The sequence below is a fragment of the Mastomys coucha genome, unplaced genomic scaffold, assembly GCF_008632895.1.
Source record: "Mastomys coucha isolate ucsf_1 unplaced genomic scaffold, UCSF_Mcou_1 pScaffold22, whole genome shotgun sequence".
NCBI classification, from domain to species: Eukaryota; Metazoa; Chordata; class Mammalia; order Rodentia; family Muridae; genus Mastomys; species Mastomys coucha.
The window spans coordinates 30,146,809-30,166,369 of NW_022196905.1; the positions used below are offsets into that span (position 1 = coordinate 30,146,809).

Here is a 19,561-nt window from a genome sequence, read left to right on the forward strand (position 1 = left end):
CTCTCTCTCTGTCTCTCTCTCTCTCTCTCCCTCTTTGGTTTTTCGAGACAGGGTTTTTCTGTGTAGCCCTGGCTGTCCTGGCACTTACTCTGTAGACTAGGCTGGCCTGGAACTCAGAAATCTGCCTGCCTCTGCCTCCCAAGTGCTGGGATTAGAGGTGTGTGCCACCACTGCCCAGCCGACCCAGTCTCTTGATGAGTGAGGTCCTAGTTTGTAGGGTCTGTGGTTCCCTATCACTGCCCCCCAAAACTCACCATGCCCCCCCAGCGTCCTCACTCTTCTTCTCTCTGCCACTTACAACCTTCAGGTGTCCCTACCTGCTGGCCAGTGTCTCTACAGAAGCTGAGCGATGCCAGCTAAACTTACCATCTCTGGGTCGGGGTGACACTTAGGGCACTCTGGGGTCTCACAAAGACCTGGGGCTGGATTTAACCTGTTTCTGGAGAAACGGAAGTTTAGCTAAGGGAGCTACAGAGAGGAAGTAGGTACTGTATGTCTCACTTGCAGGAGCTACCTCCTCCCTGCACAGGCCTCCCTCCAAGAGCTTGCTTGGCCAGCTCCAGCAGCAGCCCAGCCCCAGGTGGTGTCCAGAAGCCTCAGAGGTACACTTGCTGAGTTCAAGCAACCAAAAGTGGCTGCCTGCAGAGTCTCTTTCCAGCCTTTGTCTTTTGTCGGTGTGGCAGAAGCATCAGGTGTCCCCAGGTAAGCCACCCCAGGCTCTGACCTCCAACACACATCTAGTTTACTGCTGGAACATAGAGACCTAGGGCCAATCTCAGTGGAGGGTGAAATGTTCTATACCTCAGTTTACCCACCCATAAAATGAGAACAAAAACACCTACTCATAGAATGTTGGGAAGATCAAGCAGATAGACAGCATGCTGGCTTACAGTACAGTAGGCTGGAAGGAGGAGCCTTTGTGGTTGGCCCTGCCTGTGTTCCAAAAGGTCTGGCCAGAGACCCACCAAGGTACATCCTCAGCCTCTGCTTCTGCAGGGCTGTTGAGACTTTGCCTGGAGCTGGCAGTATTCTCCAGTCACACTAACCAGGAACCTGAGAGTGGGGACTTGATTGGAAATAGGTGGTTTCAGATGAAGTGGATCTCAGTAGGGTGCGGTCCTGTTGGATGTTGGATTAGAACGGTACCAATTAGACTAGGTGTTTGTGCCAGATTAAAGTGAGTTCTCTACCCAGTGCTTGAGGTCTCTCCAGAGAACAAGACACACAGAAGAGGAGGGCATATGACACAGAGGCAGGGGCCATTCAGGGACAAGCAGAGGCTGGAAGAAGTGGAAGAGATCCAGCCTTGGCAACTCTGGAGGCAGCAGCACACTTGTCTGATCCCTGGCCTTCAAACCCTAAGAGAACAATTGTGTTGTAGTTTGTTATGGCAGCCATGGAACATGGCGATACCCTGAAGGCTTCTCTCCTGGGAAATGGACTTCATATACCCTTAGCACGCCATTTGTGATTCCACGAACTAAAGAGACAGGCGCCGTGCCTGATGCAAGAAGTTTCGTGAAATCAGTAACATGTCGCATAAAGGTGACACTCACTGTTCGGCATCCTCCTCAGTCTTGACCTTTAACATCATCCCAGAGGATGAATCCTATTCCATCCCCATCATGGGTGTACAACCCAAGGTTTGGCCCAGCCAGGGTCACAGCAGCAGGGACTGTAAGGCAGGTGGTGGGAGTCTCGTCCCTCAACCTAAACACAATTAACTTGGATCCTTGCCCCACCAGCAAGGGATTATTCTTCATCCTGGGGTGAAGAGGGCAGAGAGGACAAGGAGGGAAAGGAGGCTCTGGAACCCCTGAGCCTTGAAGCAGGCTGCCCCTGCTGAGGCCTCCAGAGACAGTGATCAGTGACTCTAGTCAAATCATGCATTTCATTGGCTAACATAAAGAAACCCAGAGTGACCTCAGAGAGGCCAGGTCACAGCTATGGGGGCGCCATGAAGTACATGCTAGTACAGGCGTGCTTGTCGTGGCCTGGAATGAACCAAGGCTAGATAGAATTCCTCATTTGAGGCCCAGTGGCTTTTGAATCCTATGTTGCCACTAAATGCCCATGATCTTGTTGAACCTCAAGGACACATTCGCAAAGGGTCAGTGTGAAGGCCAGGTCACAAGTCACAGTTAGCAGCCGGTCTCATCTGAGCAATCCCGGCCTGTCTAACAGAGCCCCGGGGTGCTGAGTGCCAGTCTCCAACATCTCACCCCAACCCCAAGCAAGCCAGAAGAAAGAGGAAGGTGGAACACTATTCTTAGATACAATTGTAGCAAAGTCAGGCTCTCCCCATCCCAGCTCACTCACACAGCCCAGACCCTCCTGTCCATACCCCCTTACCTGTGATCTGCTTCAGAGAACTTCCTCCCAGGCTCAGGAATGCAGGTGCCAGGTGGCCACTACTGGCTCTGCTCCTTGCTGACTGGCCTACCCGCTGTCTCTAGCTGGCCTGGACAGGCAGAGTCCGCCCACAGCCGGCTGACTGCTCAGTACTGCCACCGCCCCCTGCTTCCTGCCCCACTTCCTCCAGAGCCTAGGGGCCTGGAGACCCAAGGCAGGCCAGGGTGCTGCAGCAAGGATTCCAGGGGCCAGTTGATCATTAGCTCTTTGTGGACCAGAGCCAGGCCCTGTCCCTGCCTGCCCACTGCCAGCTCTGTGCTTTGTGGTGAAGGCTGGGGACACCCCTTGGTGCTGAGATTGGGGAAGTCCAAAGGAGGCCGGCCCTCTGGCCCGGCTAACCCCAGCCCAGATCTCTGTTCCCTTTTCCCTTCTACACACGTGCATACACATGCTATGCAGACACGTGGGTGGCCTTAGAAACATGTACACAGACCTAGCACACACACGTCTGCATACACATACATAAACTATGCATGATTTGCTTCTCACTCTGCTGCTGGCTCTATCTCAGCCTACTGATGCCATCAGGGAGCATTCTGGAAGAAAAAGAAAGGGCCCAGTCTCCATCTCTGCTCACAAGTAGTACCACATCCTTGAGCCAAGCCTGTGGGGGGCACACACTTTACCTTCCCACAGACGGTAGCCTGACCTGAGAATATCCCTATGGCCTAGATTCAGGCCTGTCTTCTGTTCTTAAGCCTTTGCAGTGTCCACTGTGAAAGATGGGGCTGTTCTGCTCCCCACACTCACTAGGTGCTATAGCTATCTCCTGCCTGTCTCCAGCTATGACGAGTTCTGGAGGTTTAGGGTGCACCGTGATATCTCTCTGTGTGTCTCTCTGTCTCTGTCTCTCTGTCTCTATCTCTCTCTCTCCCCACCCCCCCACCCCCCAGCCCAGAATGCAGGCCCCCCGGATGCTAACCTTCCACCAGCCCTATTTTTCTGGAAGCTGTGTCAATAGAGGCCCCTGCAAGCCCACACCCATACATGGGTCTGGAGGCATTTCCTCTCCCGGCTATTGTCCCCACTGCGCGCCCAAACCAGTATCCTGTTTGTCTCAGAAGCTGCTCTCTTGGCTCATGGCCAGGGGGATTTTCTGAGAGCCTCCCCCAATATATGCAGGGTACTCCAGGGCTAACCAGCAAGGGCAAGTACATTTCTGATCCAGGGCTCTTCCACAGGATCCTCCTAAAGTCTGTGCAAAGCAGGGGCCACGTGGTTCTGATTTTCAGAGGGCCACAAACCCCAGCCTGACTCGCTTGAAATCCCTCTGGAAAGATCTGCCACTGTCCTGAGCCTCAGTTTCCCCTCTGCAAAAGACAGAGTTAGGAGGTATTCAGCTCTCATAGTTTTGAGCCCTGACATGGCTGTAGTATGTTCAAGTTGTCATTGCTGCGATGCTAACCCTTTGGGTAGATCATGCCATGGGGCTTCGTGACAGCCCAATGACACTATCATCCAGGTGTCCCCAAAAGGCTTGATATCAAACAGACTTAGAGAGGGGTATTCCTAGGGTCTCACAACTCAGGCCAGCTCTGGTACCACGGTCCTCACTCCCTTATCCCCTCATTCTTCAGTGTCTGTATCTAGATGGAGAGAGCAGACCCTATTCCTAGGAACACCAAGAATCAGGTCCTACCCTGGGAGGTGAGGGCTCCAGATCATCTTTGGCTCATGTTTCGAGCACAAAGTGAAAAAGCAGTGGCTCTGTTCCCCTTGTCTGTCGTTCCTCTTCATCATAAGTTCACAGGTACTATGGCATTCAAGCGACCAGTGACCAGTTGCTCCTCACCCTGCCCTACCTCTACTTACTCACTGCTCCAGGAAAGGAAGCTACATGGAGGACTTCCTGACAGAAGCCAGCCTTCTGAGGCAGGTGCTCCTTGCCTGTCATTCAGGCTGCTCAAGATGCAGGCCAATGAGGCCAGAGGTTCACACTGAATGAAGAAGCCATGGGCACAGCTACTATTGTGGACTATCCCTGTGCTTGTAAAATACAAGAGGCGAGTGCATCTAAGACACGGGGGAGAGTCATCCCTGGGAGGCTAAGATGCCATGACACCACAATAGGAAAAAAGGAAGGTTCCTGGCCTGGCTCCCTCAGTAGACTGTAGGCTTTGGCTGGTACTCCGCGCCCTTGTTCTCCCCAAACATACTCTGAAACTGATTCCAGCCCTCTGGATAGCGTCCCTTGTGTGGCACATTCAAAAGCATTCTTGGGGACAAGTGTGCCATTGTGTTCCAATTCAAGCATCTCTCCAGGCTCTACCTATGGGAGAGCCCACATCCTGCCCACCAAGATCCAGCCATGGCTTGAAGCCCCAGAGTTGTGATAGCCCACTGGACAGACTGACACCAGGATGTGGTGACTGACCTGGACAGCGATGGAAGGCCTCAGAGGGAAGGCCAGGAGGAAAACAGAGATAGGACTTTCTAAAAGTGGAAGATCCTTAGGCCAACTTCTGGAGGGAAACCAGACAATGGATTGTGAAGAATCTCCAAGGGGACAGATGAACTCAGGAAAAAAAAAAACAAACAAACACTTAAGCCAGATATGGTGGCTCATGCTTTTAATCCCAGTACTCATGAGGAAGAGGCAGGTAGATCTCTGTGAGTTCAAAGCCAGTCTGGTCTACAAAGTGAGTCCAGGACAGCCAGGGCTGGTTACACTGAGAAATCATGTCTTCAAAAACAAAACAAAAAGAAAAAGAAAAAAACACTTAGGCCCAGCTCTATCTCAAAGGGTTGAGCCTCTTGTAGCCACTCATTCCCTAACACAGGCAACTAGGCAAGGCTAAGTAAGTACCCTGCCCTGCAGTTAATCTGCAACAGACTAAAAATGTTGAGCTCAGGAGAGCAGAGGCCTCCAGCAGAGCTGCAAGATCATTCTAGAACATGAGGACAAGCATACTTTAAGGCTCAGAGAAGAAGTGTATTTAGCTTTGCTGACCACCCAGGGCTGATGTGACTCTGCCATCATAACTGGGCATCAGAGAAATAGCCAAGGTAGGCCTGGGCACTCTCCACCGCCACTTTACACAGCAGGTCTGGCCTGTGAGTATGGTCTGTCAACTGCTCTATTTGAGGCTTAGAGGCAGCTTTAGTCACATTGGCCTGAATACCAGTGGCTCATTCAAGAGAGACCCCTGTGACAGACTGAGCATGCAAAGGCTCAAAGTGGGGCAAATACAGCTAAGATATGAGATGGCTGCTGAAGAGATGCTGGGAGCAGTTGGCTTGAGTAGAGTGCAGGAATACAAACCTTCCCTGCTCCAGTGGGATGGGAAGTCATCACACCAAGGAGAAACCATTGGCTCTCTCACAAGCAGTGGGCTCCAGATGAAGATGGTTGGATGACAGTCAGCACAAACTGGCTTGTGGAGAGAGCCACCCCTCAGCCCCTCACACAGGAAGAAAGGCTTTCAATGTATCTTCATTTCAAGGGGAATTCTTAGAGATCAGCCCTGCCTAGTGCAGGTATAGCTTTGGAGATGTAGTCTAGCCTAACCCTCTCCATGCCAAGACTGCCTAGCCCTGAAACCAATTTGTACCTCAGCAGAATATCCTACATCTCAACAGAATGGCAGACTCCAACCACACCTTTAAGGCAAGTTCATCCCTGACCCCAACCCTTACCTTAAAGAACAGGCTTTTGGGTCTTAAGCATCCTTTCTGGTTTGCATCCTCTGCGCACCTATGCATCTGTTCCTCCATGTCTGCTTATACACCAGTAGCTGGGGCAGCACAAAAGTGGTGCTGGTGAGCAGCTGCTGTGTGCACACATGGATAGGTCCAGACCCCTGTCTGCCTAACAGGTGTTGATCTGTTTGTTATTCTTGGCTCTAGCCACTAGAGCCATCCTTGGATTGCAGGAGCTGCTCTTGCAAAACAAAGGAAGGGGAGAAATGGGCTCTCAGGCGATTGAAAGCTACTCAGGCCAGATGGACAGACAGACAGGCCACCCAGACTGAGGCTCACAGGAAGCAGTTCCCTCGCCTCCACCAGACCAAAGACACCTGCTCCCCGGAGAGGATGGCCTCTGCCTGGGTAGTGATCCTGGCCAGTGAGGTCTAGCATTGCCAGAAGAAGAATCACCCTCTAGCCTGAAACTTAGAAAGTCCACAATCACTTCTCTCCCTTGGATGAGCAGCAGTAGGCTAAGTCCCTCCTGTGTGACAATGATTCCCTTCAACAGCGTTCTCCATCTTGGGCCAAGGCAGTCATGAGAAGGGTGAGGGTCCTCACAGCCCAGAAAAGGAGATGAGTACACAGGCAAGAAGATGGATGGCTACAGAGCTCTTCTTCTCACTGTGTCCAGGTTGAGCCATGCCCCAACCAGCCTGGCAGCACTGGAAGACTCCAGCAGCCTATCCTCCAACAGTAAAGAGTAGCTGTCTCACAGGATAAGGTCACAGAGCTGGGAGGGGTCAGGTCTTTAGACAGTGTGGCTTATGGCTCCTGAGTGCACAGAGGAATGAGAGCAGAGAGTTCTAGACTGGCCAGGCAGTGGTGGCACAGCCTTTAATCCCAGAACTAGACAGACAGAGGCAGGCAGATCTCTGAGTTCATGGCCAGCCTGGTCTACAGAGCTGAGTTCCAGGGCAGCCAGGACTACACAGAGAAACCTTGTCTTGAAAAACAAAACAAAACAACAACAAAAAGTTCTAGACTGGGACCATGTGAGTTTTTCATGGCTGCCACTCTCCCAGAAAGCTTAGGAAAGTCTCGTCCAGCTAGTAGATACAATGCCAGGACAGACAGACACCAGGTCCCAAGCCCCATGGGCTCTCACTTCCTAGAGCCCCTGTGTACCTGAATCATGGTGCAGGCCTTGCTTGGAATTCCTGGCATTTCCTAGAGCCCAGTCATCCCTGTGATGATTTTGACCATGGCTTATACAAACATTAACCAGTCCAAGCACAACTTCCCATGTACCTCTGTGAGAAACAAAGTTGTATCAGCTAAGACCTCTTTCTGGAAACTGAGACCCCTGGCAGGCCACATCACTGCCCTCTAAGGTGGGGATTTCTGCAGCTCTCCCCCTTAATGGCAAGCCTCAGCCTTAATGGGGGTGTGGAGGCAATAGCCAGGCAAGAACTCCGGAGGCACAGCCCAACTTACTCTCAGCCATTTCCCATCTCTCCACTCCTAGCTAAGTGCTGTGCACCCTGTTAGCGTACCTGCCTCGAGCTGCCATTGCTTCAGTCATGAGCCCAGTGCCAACTGTGGAGGCCAGAGGCCCCTGCCTGGTTTTTCCAACCAAGCAAACTGCATGTACCCTGTCTTCCTTTGGTCCTGCTCTGGTGACAGTTACCTGGGAGGAGATTACTTAGCTGAAGCCTGGAGCCAGGCATGGCTCCTATGTTCTCTCCTGCCTCCTGTGGGCCATCATAATGGGGAATGGTGCTAAAGAGACAGAGACTGAGTAGCATCTGCCAGCAGGTCCCCGCTGCATGCTCTGAGCAACAAACCCCAACGTGAGAGGCACACCTGCACCCTTCACAACCTAGGAGCCCAGCTGTAATGTTTCCCAAGTGATGTAATGGGGGAGTGGTCAGAGGGATGACTGCTTTGATGCCAGGCCAGGTGTGTACAGTGGGGTCTCCTCTTATTCGCCACAGGGTAGGGCATTACCTCTGTAAAGCACTATTTGTACACTAAAGTCAGACACCCATCTCCCACTATTCACCCCAAACACAGCTCTCCTCAGCGGTGACTGGGGAAGAACAGGTTCTGGAACCAACATCTCAGGTTAGTCCTCTGGGTAGCTACTTCAAACTCAGCCTCCAGGCCTGCCTGGCTCAGCACTTCTAGGTGTGAAGGAGGGGACCACAAAGAATGCCAATATGACTACTGTCATGATACTTCAGCAGGGGCAAGAGTGAAGGAGATGGACCAGTGCTGAACATTGGAGATGTGTCTGGGCCATATAGCCTGGACCACCCAGTGGAGCTCATAGTCAAGTGGCAATGATAACAGACAGAATGGTTCCACCCCCAAGGATGGGACAGGGCAGGCAGTAAGCCAGGGCATCAAGTGACTAAATCTTGGCTGTAGATGGGTGGAAAGTGGCCTGGAAGTGGGGTGCCCAGACATTTGTGGCTCATGTAGTGTGCCTGAATACATTTTCTGGAAGGGTGGGAAATATACAGATGGGCGTGGAGTGGCTGGTGGTGCCAGGAGTCAGAGGTTACAATTGTTGGACTGATCAATCAACCATGGGTAGGTAAATAAATGGATAGACTGCTAGCTAGATAGAAAGATATATAGATGGATGGATGGATGAACAGAAGGACAGACAGAAAGATAGACAGATAAGTGAATGAATGATTGGTGGCTCAACAGGTGTCCACTGTGACATGACTATGCAAAGAAAACGCGGGCCCTAACTGAAAGAGGACCCAGTGGATTTGGCTAAAGCAATTTGAGCAAGAAAATGAAGCAGCACTGGATGTAAACCCAAGGTTTAATTAGTATCTGTTCTTGGTTGTCAGAGAGACTACATCTGGAATTAACTAAAGCTAGGTACTTCTGTGAGAGATTTTTTTCTTTTCTTTTTTATTAAAGATTTATTTATTTATGTATTTTATATACATGAGTGTTCTGTTTTCATGAACACCAGAAGAGAGCACCAGATCTATTACAGATGGTTGTGAGCCAACATGTGGTTGCTGGGAATTGAACTCAGGATCTATGGAAGTCCATGCTCAACCACAGAGCCATCTCTCCAGTCCTTGGATTTTTTTCCTTAATTAAAAATTATTTGGTTTTGCCGGGCAGTGATAGCGCACGCCTTTAATCCCAGTCCCCGGGAGGCAGAGGCAGGCAGATTTGTAAGTTCGAGGCCAGTCTGGTCTACAGAATGAGTTCCAGGACAGCCAGGGCTGCACAGAGAAACCCTGTCTTGAAAAACCACACAAAAAAAAAAACAAAAACAAAAACAAAAGCAAATAAAACAGCTGGGCAGTGGTGGTGCATGCCTTTAATACCAGCACTTGGGAGGCAGAGGCAGGCAGATTTCTGAGGCCAGCCTGGTCTACAGAGTGAGTTCCGGGACAGCTAGGGCTACACAGAGAAACCCTGTCTTGGAAAACCAAAACCAAAACCAAAAAAAAAAAAAAAATTGGTTTTGTCTTTTTTAAAAAAGATTTATTTATTTATATGTGAGTACACTGTAGCTGTCTTCAGACACACCAGAAAAGGGCATCAGACCCCATTACATGGTGGTGAGCCACCATGTAGTTGCTGGGATTTGAACTCAGAACTTCTAGGAAGAACAGTCAGTGCTCTTAACCACTGAGCCATCTCTCCAGCCCTTAAAAACTATCTGAAATTGAAAGATCTACTTTTAATCCGGATCATTTGAGGTGGGAAGACCACTTTTAATCTTGGCCACACCTTCTGCTGGCAGCCACATAGAAGGAAGCTTGCTCTCTTTGCCTGCTTGCTCTCGATCTCTCTGACCAGCTCATTCCTTCACTAGCACTGGAACCTACTTCTCTGGGATTCCAGCTTATACTGAAGACAAAATGAAACCTCCAGCCATTGGACTGAAAATCTACCCCCAGCTACCCCCAGTGGTTGTTGGAATGGCTGGAGCACAGATTACACACCGGTCAATAAATCTCTCCTTACATATATATATTATATATTTAAAAATTATATTCATTTTATCAGTTTGGTGTGAGATGATGTCCCAAGTCCAACCTGGTATAAACAATGCTGGCTGGCTAAGTATGGTACTTTGAATGACAATGGTCTGGGGTGGTGGTGAGGGTTCCAGACAGGGTTTCTCTGTGTAGCCTCGGCTGTCCTGGAACTCACTCTGTAGACCAGGCTAGCCTCGAACTCTGAAATCTGCCTGCCTCTGCTTCCCAAGTGCTGGGATTAAAAGTGTGTGCTACCACTGCCCGGCTGTTTTACATTTTTGAGACAGGGTTTTTCCATGTAACCTTCACTGTCCACTGTCTTCTGAACTCACTCTGTAGACCAGACTGGCCTGAACTCCACCTGCCTCTGCCTCCAGTGCTCGGCTTAAAGGCATGTTCCAGTACCACTTGACCATACACTTCTATATTTGAATATTTCGTTCCTGGTTGGTGGACAGTTTAGAAAGGATTAGGAGGTGTGGCCTTGAAGGAGGTGTGTTAAGTGGGGGTGGGCTTTGAGATTTCAAAAGCCCACACTAGGCCCAGTGTCCTGCCTGTGGATCAGGATGTGCGCTCTCAGCGACTATTCTAGTGCCCTGCCTGCCCTCATGCTCCCTGCCATGATTGCATTGACTCACCTGTGTAAACAAGCCCCCAATTAAATGCTTTCATTTGTAATTTGCCCTGATCATGGACTCTCTACATAGATCAATAGAGAAGTAACTATAACGCTAAAAAAATTGGAGGGTGGGAGAGGCCTGCTACCTGTCGCATTCTACAAACTTTTGTTGCTCCCTTATACCGACAGCAAGAGGCCTGACGATTATTTCCTAAGTGCAGCACACATGGTGAATTCCCCAGGACAGAGTAGAGGGGATCAGAGCAACCTTACCTCACAGACCTTTGACCAGCAAGGGGCCAAAAGCAGAGTCCTGGGAATCCACTGCCCAATCAGACAAACCCAGATTTATCCTGCTGTGTATGGTAACTCACTCTGCTCAGCAGTCAGGAAAGTCTCTTAGGACTCCATTCAGAGATTCTTGAGCAGGGTCTTGAAGGGTGGGTGGGTGGGTTAGCGGGTGTCAGAGTGCTGGGCCATGTGAGCCTCACGGTGGACAAGTACTGAGTGGATCTGACACAGGAGCAGGGTGGAGACGAGCTGATGCCAGGGTGAGAAGCATGTGCAATGGCAGCTCCAGTCCTCTTTTACGCCCCTCTCCTCTGAGGTCCTGTGGCCCACAGTGAAAACAAGAAACTAAGTGGGGAACAGACTTCCCTAGATACTACATCAGAGCAACCGTTGTCAAAAGGGGACTGACTTCCCCATTCCTGTCCTTAAAACATGATATGACGTTGACTAAACCCATCGTTCTCTCCTAGGTTAGATCAGCAACACCGACATCTGCCACCACATCCTTGGCAGGCAGCCAAGATCAGAGTCGCCGCCAGGTTGCCGACACTCGAAATCACAATTGCATTCACCTTTGGCCGGCAGCCCCATTCCTGGGTACTCATTTTCAGATTGCTGCCTCTGGTGTGGGGACAGGTGCCAAGCCAGCTGTTGACAACACCAGCACCTTGGAACTAGCCTGGGTGTCAGATAAGTCACACTCCCTCTCATGCAGTGATAAAGAACCAGGGCTTTCTCTGTGTGCCCATGAGGTGTGCTGTGGAGACACACCAGACAGGAAGCGAGGCAAGAGCAGTCTCCTGGACACTCAGGCACGCTCCTCTCTCTCCTCTGCATGGGAGAAGAGACCAACCTAGGCTGCAGAGCATGGGGCCAGTAGAGGGGCTGTTTGTCGCAGGGGAGCGCGGGGACTTTGGAATGAAACCATCTAATGACATTGTGGCGGTGAATGTGGCACCGTGGTAATCTCAGGAGATGCTGACCATCACAGTACAAATTGTGAACCTCGGTGGACACACAAATGAAGAGGACAGGGGGGCACCCCAGGACATGTAGGCAAAATAAATAAATAAATAAATAAATAAATAAATAAAACCAATTTGATGGGTTACAAATGAATGGTAGATCTTGTTAGAGCTGAAAGGGGGAGGAAGAGGGGGAGGGATCCAGGAACAGAATAGGACATTTGGGGATTTGAATGAGGAGAAGCCTCCCGTTGAATTAACATCTGCGGTAGATCCTGAGTGAATGACCCCTTGGGTTGGTTACTCTTTTGTCAATTTTACAGAAGCTGGGAAGAAGGAACTTCCACTAAGACAATGCCTCCAAGATTGGCCTATCGGCAGCTTTGTGGGGCATTGTTCTGATCAGTGAGCCATGTGGGTGGTCCCAGGTCTTGGCAGGGTGGTCCTGGGATATTTAAGAAAGCAAACTGGTGAGTCCAAGTAGTGTACCCCTTTAATCCCAGCACTCAGGAGGTAGAGGCAGGAAGATCTCTGTGAGTTCAAGGCCAACCTGGTCTCTACATAGGGAGCTAGTTCTAGGACAGGGCTACATAGTGAAACTCAGTCTCGAAAAAAAGGAAGAAGAAAGAAAAAAAAGAAAAAGCAGCATTCTCCCATGGCCTCTGCTTCAGTTGCTGCTTCCAGGTCCCTCCCTGAGTGATGGACTACAAGCTGTAAGATGAAGTAATGCCTTTCCTCTAGGAGTGGCTTTGGGTCCTGGGGTTTATCACAAGAGAAATGCTGACATCTCTGCACCAAACCTGCATGACACCAGACACCAACAACAGGAGAGAGAGGGCTGTTCAGAGACTTCCTGTCCTGCCTTCATCTGACATGTTCCAAATATTGAAGTCTATATGAGTCCCAGTCAGAAAATGGATTTGGAGGGCGAATGACTGAGGCCTGGGATGGGCACACTGGATGGGATCCTGCTGAAGAAACTACTCAGGGCTACACCTTCTTTTGCCGATAACCACAGAAGCTTAGGGCAGAGCCTAGGACTCTTACTATCCTGAAGCATCAGGGAAACTGAGGCAGGCCTTTGAAAAATAGTACCTTGTCCCAAATTTGTGAGTCTCCGCTCTGCTGGGTTCCTGGAGGACAGACAGAGATCACCCTTCAACCATGAACAAAGTTCTGTTGAGGTCAGGCTGCTACTACAAAATGCACACAGACCACACATGCTCCAGTCCTCCGGGTGGGAAAAGAGGAGACGCACCCCGACTTAGGACACTCACAGACAAACAGATTCTCAGGAGGCCTATTCCCTTTCTCTAGGGCCTGAGCTGGCCTCCTCAGCTTATGTACAAAGTCCACAAACACACCAGCCCTGGCCAGCCTTAAATTCCAAGAGCTAACAGATTCACTCAGCAGGAGTACTCTTTGTGTCCCGGTGTGTCCTGGGCTGGGTCGGTGGGATGGGGGAGGGTGTCAGACCCCTTATGATCACTGCCCTACTGTCCCCAGGAGCTGGCAGCTGGCAGGAACTTCAGCCTCCTGGGGAAGAGAGGGCTGTGTTGGATTGAGAATATGGGAGTTTGAGAGCAAAGCATGAGATCCCCCTGTCTTTGGTGCTGGTGTCCAGCAGGTGGAGGAAAATGTAAAGGTTTTGTCAGCATCCTGCCTCCAGCCCCCAGCCCAGGACTCGCTTAATCCACAGGGTGCTACTGTATTGTAGCAATTGTGGTCACTAGCCACATCCAAGACACTGCTCTGGGCAGCCAACAGTACACGCCAGCATACAGATGGGGTAAATGAAGTTCAGAGGAATAGAGTTGCCCAAAGACACTCATCCAGTAAGTGTGAGACTGAGAACATCAGCCTGGGACGGAGGCCAGCAGATATCAACAGCTTCCTCTAGGATTCCACCACTCCACAAGGCACCAGACCGGTAGGCTCTTAAGGATAGTGGGGAGACCACGCCCTCTACCTCAAACCTCCTGTCTGCCCTGGCAGGGCCCGGTTCCACTCCATTTTTAGACTGAGAGATACCAGGGCCCCTTTCCTTGACCACAGCCACCTGAAACCTGTCCTTTCTGCTGCTCCACATCAGACCGGTTCAAGTGCTCACCATCCTAAGTTCAGCCTCTCTAGTCCTCACCTGCCCTTACGGGTGAGCAGATTGTAGGTCTCTCCTGGGGCAAACCCAGCAGAGATGTCCAGGACTTACCTTGCCAGTAGAGCAGCGCCTGCCAAGGAGGAAGGAGGGGTAGGGGGCCTCCAGGCCTCCTTTACCTGCCCTGGGTGAATGTCTCAGGCCCCAGGAGGCAGCAGAACAGGCCCTGCCCAGGCCACTGGGCTCCAATCAGACAACCTGAGTCATAGGCAGGCTGGGCCCGCCCTGCTGGGAAGGGGCCAGCCTCCTTCTGACCTTCCTCCTCCTTATCAGCCTTCAGAAGAATGTCAGCTCCTGGTCAGCATTCCCCTGGTAGGTGCGGAGAAGCAGTTTTAAGAGCTCTTCCCAAGATTTTGGGATATGAGAAGGGCCCACACATCAGAGAGAAGACGAGCAATTGGGACAGTCACCAGAGGAATGGCTGTGTGAGGGTGCAGACAGCTCAGCCACTCTCATGCCTAGTGATTAAAGCTGGAGCTGAGAAGCCTGACTAGGGAGTTTAGCAAGCTCTGATTGCGCGCTGACAGAATGGCTCCAGGCCCCATGTAGCTTCAGCAACGCAACAGCAAAGGTGGGCAGATCTCCCCAGTGGGGTCCAGAGAAACTATTCCCAAACATGGAAGTCCCCATGGTTAGCTCTTGGGCCCTCCGCTTGCTTGGGGAAAGTGACAAATTAGGATTCTTCTTAAGAGTTGCTAAATGATCCTCGTCATCAGGTGAGTCTTTGAATCACTGCTCTAAAAAGCACCCCTGCCAGCGGAGAATTAGCAGGTGGCCATCACCCAGGGGAATCCCTGCACCCTGGGGCCCCCTAGTCACCAGGATGGGGCTGATACCTCCTGGCTTCTGGGTGGCTCAGCAGCCAAGCAAGCCATTCTCTGCATACCTTTCTTCCTGTTTGGAACAGAAGAGTCCAAGGAACCCCAGCATGGGGAGTGGATTCTTTGGTAAGCGGCAGATTTGGCCTCAGGTGGGCGTGCACAAGCTTTTTATCAGTCATCCTGTGGATTCTGACTCTCCACTTATTGTGGTTTGTATTGGGGGTGGGGGAGGGGGGATCAGTCCAGCAGGAAGGCAGGAAACACCTGACACAGCTGGCCACTCAGTCTTCCTCACCTGTATGAATGGACTAACAATTCACACAGCTGTGATTCCAGCTGTGTGGCCATTCTCTTTGCTTTTATTTAGGATTTACATGAGATTTGCCTTCAGATCCACGTTGATACCATGCACTCAGCAACCCCTTACACTGTCCCTCTGAAAAGGGCTTGCCTTTCTCCCTGCTGCACTCTGTGTGTACGTGTCCAAGGTTCCAAAGCTGCTCCAGGAACTGGGATTCTGCCAACCCTAGCCATCAGCAACCCAGCTCTGCAGTGTGACACTAGAGACCTCTCTCACACTTAACCATCACCACCTAGGCTGGTGTGCTGCTGGCCGACACCCTACACAGACACGTATTGCCGAACCTATGTGACTTGGAGATCATCCCGTCGTCCTCCTAGTGAGGCTGATAGGAACTGGTAGTTAGCCCTGGAGTGTGCACCATCCATCATTAGCACAATGGCCCTGCCTGGGGCCTTAGAAAAGCTTAGTCCAAGTGTTCCTCTGCTCTTCAAGGCCTTGCATCACCAGGCACTTTGCAGGGTGCCTCCCTTGTGCCTTCAGTTTGGGTGTCTCCTGACTGACAATGTCTTCAAAGCTGTCCCTTTTCCGGGCTCACAGATTGGCTGGAACAGTGGAATGTCAGGAAGGAATGCCTTCCTGGAAGGCTGGAAATGGGGGTGGGGACTGCAGCAGTGTCTGTGGCTACAACTTCTCTGTGACTCCCGGCTCTGAAGGGTAGGATCACTTGGCACATTTGTCCTTGGAGCCCCAGTCCTCTGCCTCCCTGATCAGACAGATCCCCACCTAGGGTCCAGCCTCATCAGCAGTCCACACCTATGCTCCCAGCTCCATGGCAGATGACAGGCGCCTCTCTGAGTTTAGGTTCCACTCTGTAGAGTGGGAGGGACTGGCCCTAAAGTAAGTACAGTTCTGCCAGAGCCCCATGCCCTCCTTTGACTTCCAGATTGTCACAGCATCCTGTATAATGTCCCCTACCTTGTCCCCAGGCCACTGTGTGCTGAGGGGCACAGCATGGGGGCCGGGGGTGGGGGAACAGCATGAACCACGCCCCTTCTCATGTTCCAGAGTTCTGGCTGTGAGCTTCTTGCAGCAGCCTCGCCCCACACCTTTGTCCTCTAGGCTAACTTGGCTGGGCTCGGCATTCACTGGGAAGAACCAGGACGTGGAACATCTGCCTACAATGACCGGCTCTGTGGAGCTCGATTTCATTTAAAATATGGATCTGGGGCTGGAGAGATGGCTCAGCAGTTAAAAGCATCTACTACTCTTCTGAAGGTCCTGAGTTCAAATCCCAGCAACCACATGGTGGCTCACAACCATCCGTAATGAGATCTGACACCCTCTTCTGGTGTGTCTGAAGACAGCTACAGTGTACTTAGATATAATAGTAAGTAAATTAAGAAAATGGACCTGTTACACAAGTCCTAAAGTCACTCTTAACCTTTAAAGAACATATGAGATTCCTGGCATTTAAAATAAGGCCAAGAGCTGGGTGTGGTGGTGCACTCCCACCCAGCACTCCAGAGGCAGAGGCAGGTAGATTTCTGTGAATTTTGAGACCAACCTGGTCTACATAATGAATTCCAGTACAACGAGGGAGAGATCCTGTTTCAAACAAACAAACAAACAAACCCATTCACTCTTTTCTGCCCAGCTTTTGCCCCCAAAGTGTTGGTCAGGACACCCTGATTGCCTGTGCTGCTCCTGGGACAGCCTTTCAGATGTTGTTGCCCACCTGAGGTGGACCCAGACCCCATCTGTATTGTAAGCACCTGCATTGCTGATCCTGAGAGACACTATGTCCTTTATCAGCTCCTCTCCCTGTCACCTCTACTTCCTATCCTCAGCCAGCTTGCTTCTCTGAAGGACATTTATGCTACCCTGCGTCAGTATCCCAATCTGGAGAGGATGGTCCAGTCCTGGTTTGCCACATCTTTCCAAGTGGAAACCTGGAAGACAAACAGGTACTAGGCTGAGAAGGACCGGGACAAGGCTCAGAGCCCCCCTCTGCTGAGACTGACTCCTTCAAGTGGCCCTCTGACTCTGCACCTTATACACAGTCACACATACGTACAGGACTCACATATATTACCGAGTGGCCTTGATAAAGGTCTAAGGATGGAGACAGGTTGCTTGATGAAGTAAGAACAGAGCTCTCGGCCAGTTCTCCTCTTGTGTGCGTTCCTGGCACTATGAGTTTGAACCATGTGACCTCAGGCAGAGCTCTCGTCCTCTCTGCATCTGAGTATCCCCGACTGAGATGGGTCAGGCCTTTCCTGTCCCCTGCCTGTGGCCTGCTGGATTTCTGCTTTTCCTGGGCTAGCCTCTCAAGGAGTCCTATGCTGCCCTGATGCTACCTATCAATCAATCAATCAAGCCCTCCGTTTGAAGGCTGCAGCACTGCCTCTAAGGAGTTTTCTGTCAAAGGCCTTGCAGTTCCCTAACTCTGGCCTGTTACCTACCTCACCTGCAACTGTCCTGAAAGGCCACTTTGGGGAGGTAGGCTGTGGGAAATCAGGAGATGTTCTTGGGTCATACAACCACTCCTGAACGCCACTTGGGCGACCCAGGAAGCCAAGCCACAGGCTAGGTGGGGCAAGAAACAGGAGAGGGGCAGGGCCTATTGCAATTTGCATTGGAACAGTGACTCCCTTCCCTTAGGCCTGGCCCTCCACAGTCTCTGTGTTAGCTAGCTTATCTTTCTGCTCCTGGCCTTGGCCTCTGAGGGGCTGTGTAGGCACCTCTGTCCTAGACAGGAGTAGTCCAAGTCTACTGGATCTGAAGCAGAGCATTCCAGTTAAGCAGCTGTAGAGAGCAGTTTCTTGGAAGGAAGCAGGTTCCCTGTAAAGTGGTTAGGCAGACCATAGCTTTGGCAAAAGGTATTGTGTTAGAACTGCCCACATTCCAGAACCAGGTTCACCCCCCCCCATCTCCCTTCAGTGACTCAGTGCCAGGAGCCACATCATCACTAGCCACCAAATTCTACACATTTCCTCGAGTTGCATACCCTTCATAAAGTCCTGCCGCCACCTCCCACCTGTCTTCTTCTCTCGTGTCCCAATGCAGAGCCAGTCCCCCTTCCAAATAAATCTGTTGCATGATGTGATCTTTGAGGCATCCCTTGGCCCTAATCTGCCAGGATACTCTAACACTTTGCTGTCTAGAACCTTCTAGAATCCAGAATGGTCTAGCAAAGGAAATTCCATCTTTACTGTGTACCTGCAGAGCATGGTGGACGGAATGGGCTATTGGGTCCCAGTGCTGTCACTCACAGTCATGTGACCTGGAAGTTTCCTCCCTTGGGCCAATTATTTATTCACCTATGCTAAGGGGACAGGAAACAGGGTCAGCGATGGGTTACAAGTTTATGAGACTCCACAATCCAGCGTACACAGAGACCTTCTCTCCACAGAGAGACTCTTTGTGAGACAGGCTACACATCCCTGGCTAGCCTCTAGTACAGTGTATACCTCAGCCCCCCCTTGTCTTCCCCCAGTACTAAGAGTAAGAGTGTACATGCCTGGTTTTATTTTATTTTCTTGAGTTTTTAAACTTCCCCCTTTTAGAGACATAGTATCATTATGTTTCCCAGTCTAGCCTCCAACTCAAGGAAACCTCCTGCCTCTGCATCCTGAACATGTAGACTACAGATACCTGGCAAGACACCCAGCTTCTTCTGTTCTCTACACATAGTCATTCAACTATCCCTGCAACAATAAAATCCACCTGCCTCCTCTTCAAGAGGTGCATCTCACGAGAAGCTCCTCAGCCGAGTCCTGACGTCCTGAGATTAGAGCTCAGGATGGGAAACCACTTGGCTTCTTTCTACTCGGCCCCAGCCTTTCTCCTTGAAGATCTGTTGATCTTCAAGTCCAGTTCCCTGTCCGTCCTTGCTCTTTCTGTCTCTGTGTCTCCCTCCCTTCTATGAAAGCATTAACATACATCATCTGAGCCAGGGTCCAGCTGTAGGGACAACAGCACAGATTCTCTGAGCAGATCACTTTAAGTGACGGTGACAAGGACCTGGAGTTCAGGTCCCTAAGCACTGCCTTCTGGCTCAGTACATGTGCTACACATAAGAAAACAAGCTGTGGCCATCCAAGCAAGCCCAGATATTACCTGCTGGGCTGCACAGCTAATTATCTGAGTGTCTGATAGTTTGTTACGGGCCGCACCTCTGACTATGGTTCATGTTAGTAGCTGTTTTGGTGACTTTCTAGATACCTGAAGTGTTAGTTAGAAGTCAGTTTGCTGACTACTGAAGATGGGTATCCCTAAGCTTTTGAAGTCCTGAAAAAGGGTGAGTCACAAAGGCCTTGAGGTTTCTGCCACCTGCCCCTAAGCA

The 19,561-nt window shown here is 50.9% G+C and overlaps 1 protein-coding gene across 2 annotated transcripts in view; it reads right to left on the reverse strand.

Moving 5' to 3' along the window:
* The window catches only part of Sh3tc1 (SH3 domain and tetratricopeptide repeats 1), a 45,579-nt gene extending 31,359 nt beyond the window's left edge, over positions 1 to 14,220 (reverse strand). Inside the window, exon 1 of one of the 2 annotated variants that reach the window (XM_031341769.1) lies at positions 14,146 to 14,220. The gene's annotated coding sequence lies outside the window, so the exon portion shown is untranslated. Of the gene's footprint in view, positions 1 to 2,352; positions 2,691 to 14,145 lie in introns of those variants that run through there. The other variant, XM_031341768.1, reaches the window with a different exon arrangement.
* Between the last annotated feature and the right edge of the window lie 5,341 nt (positions 14,221 to 19,561).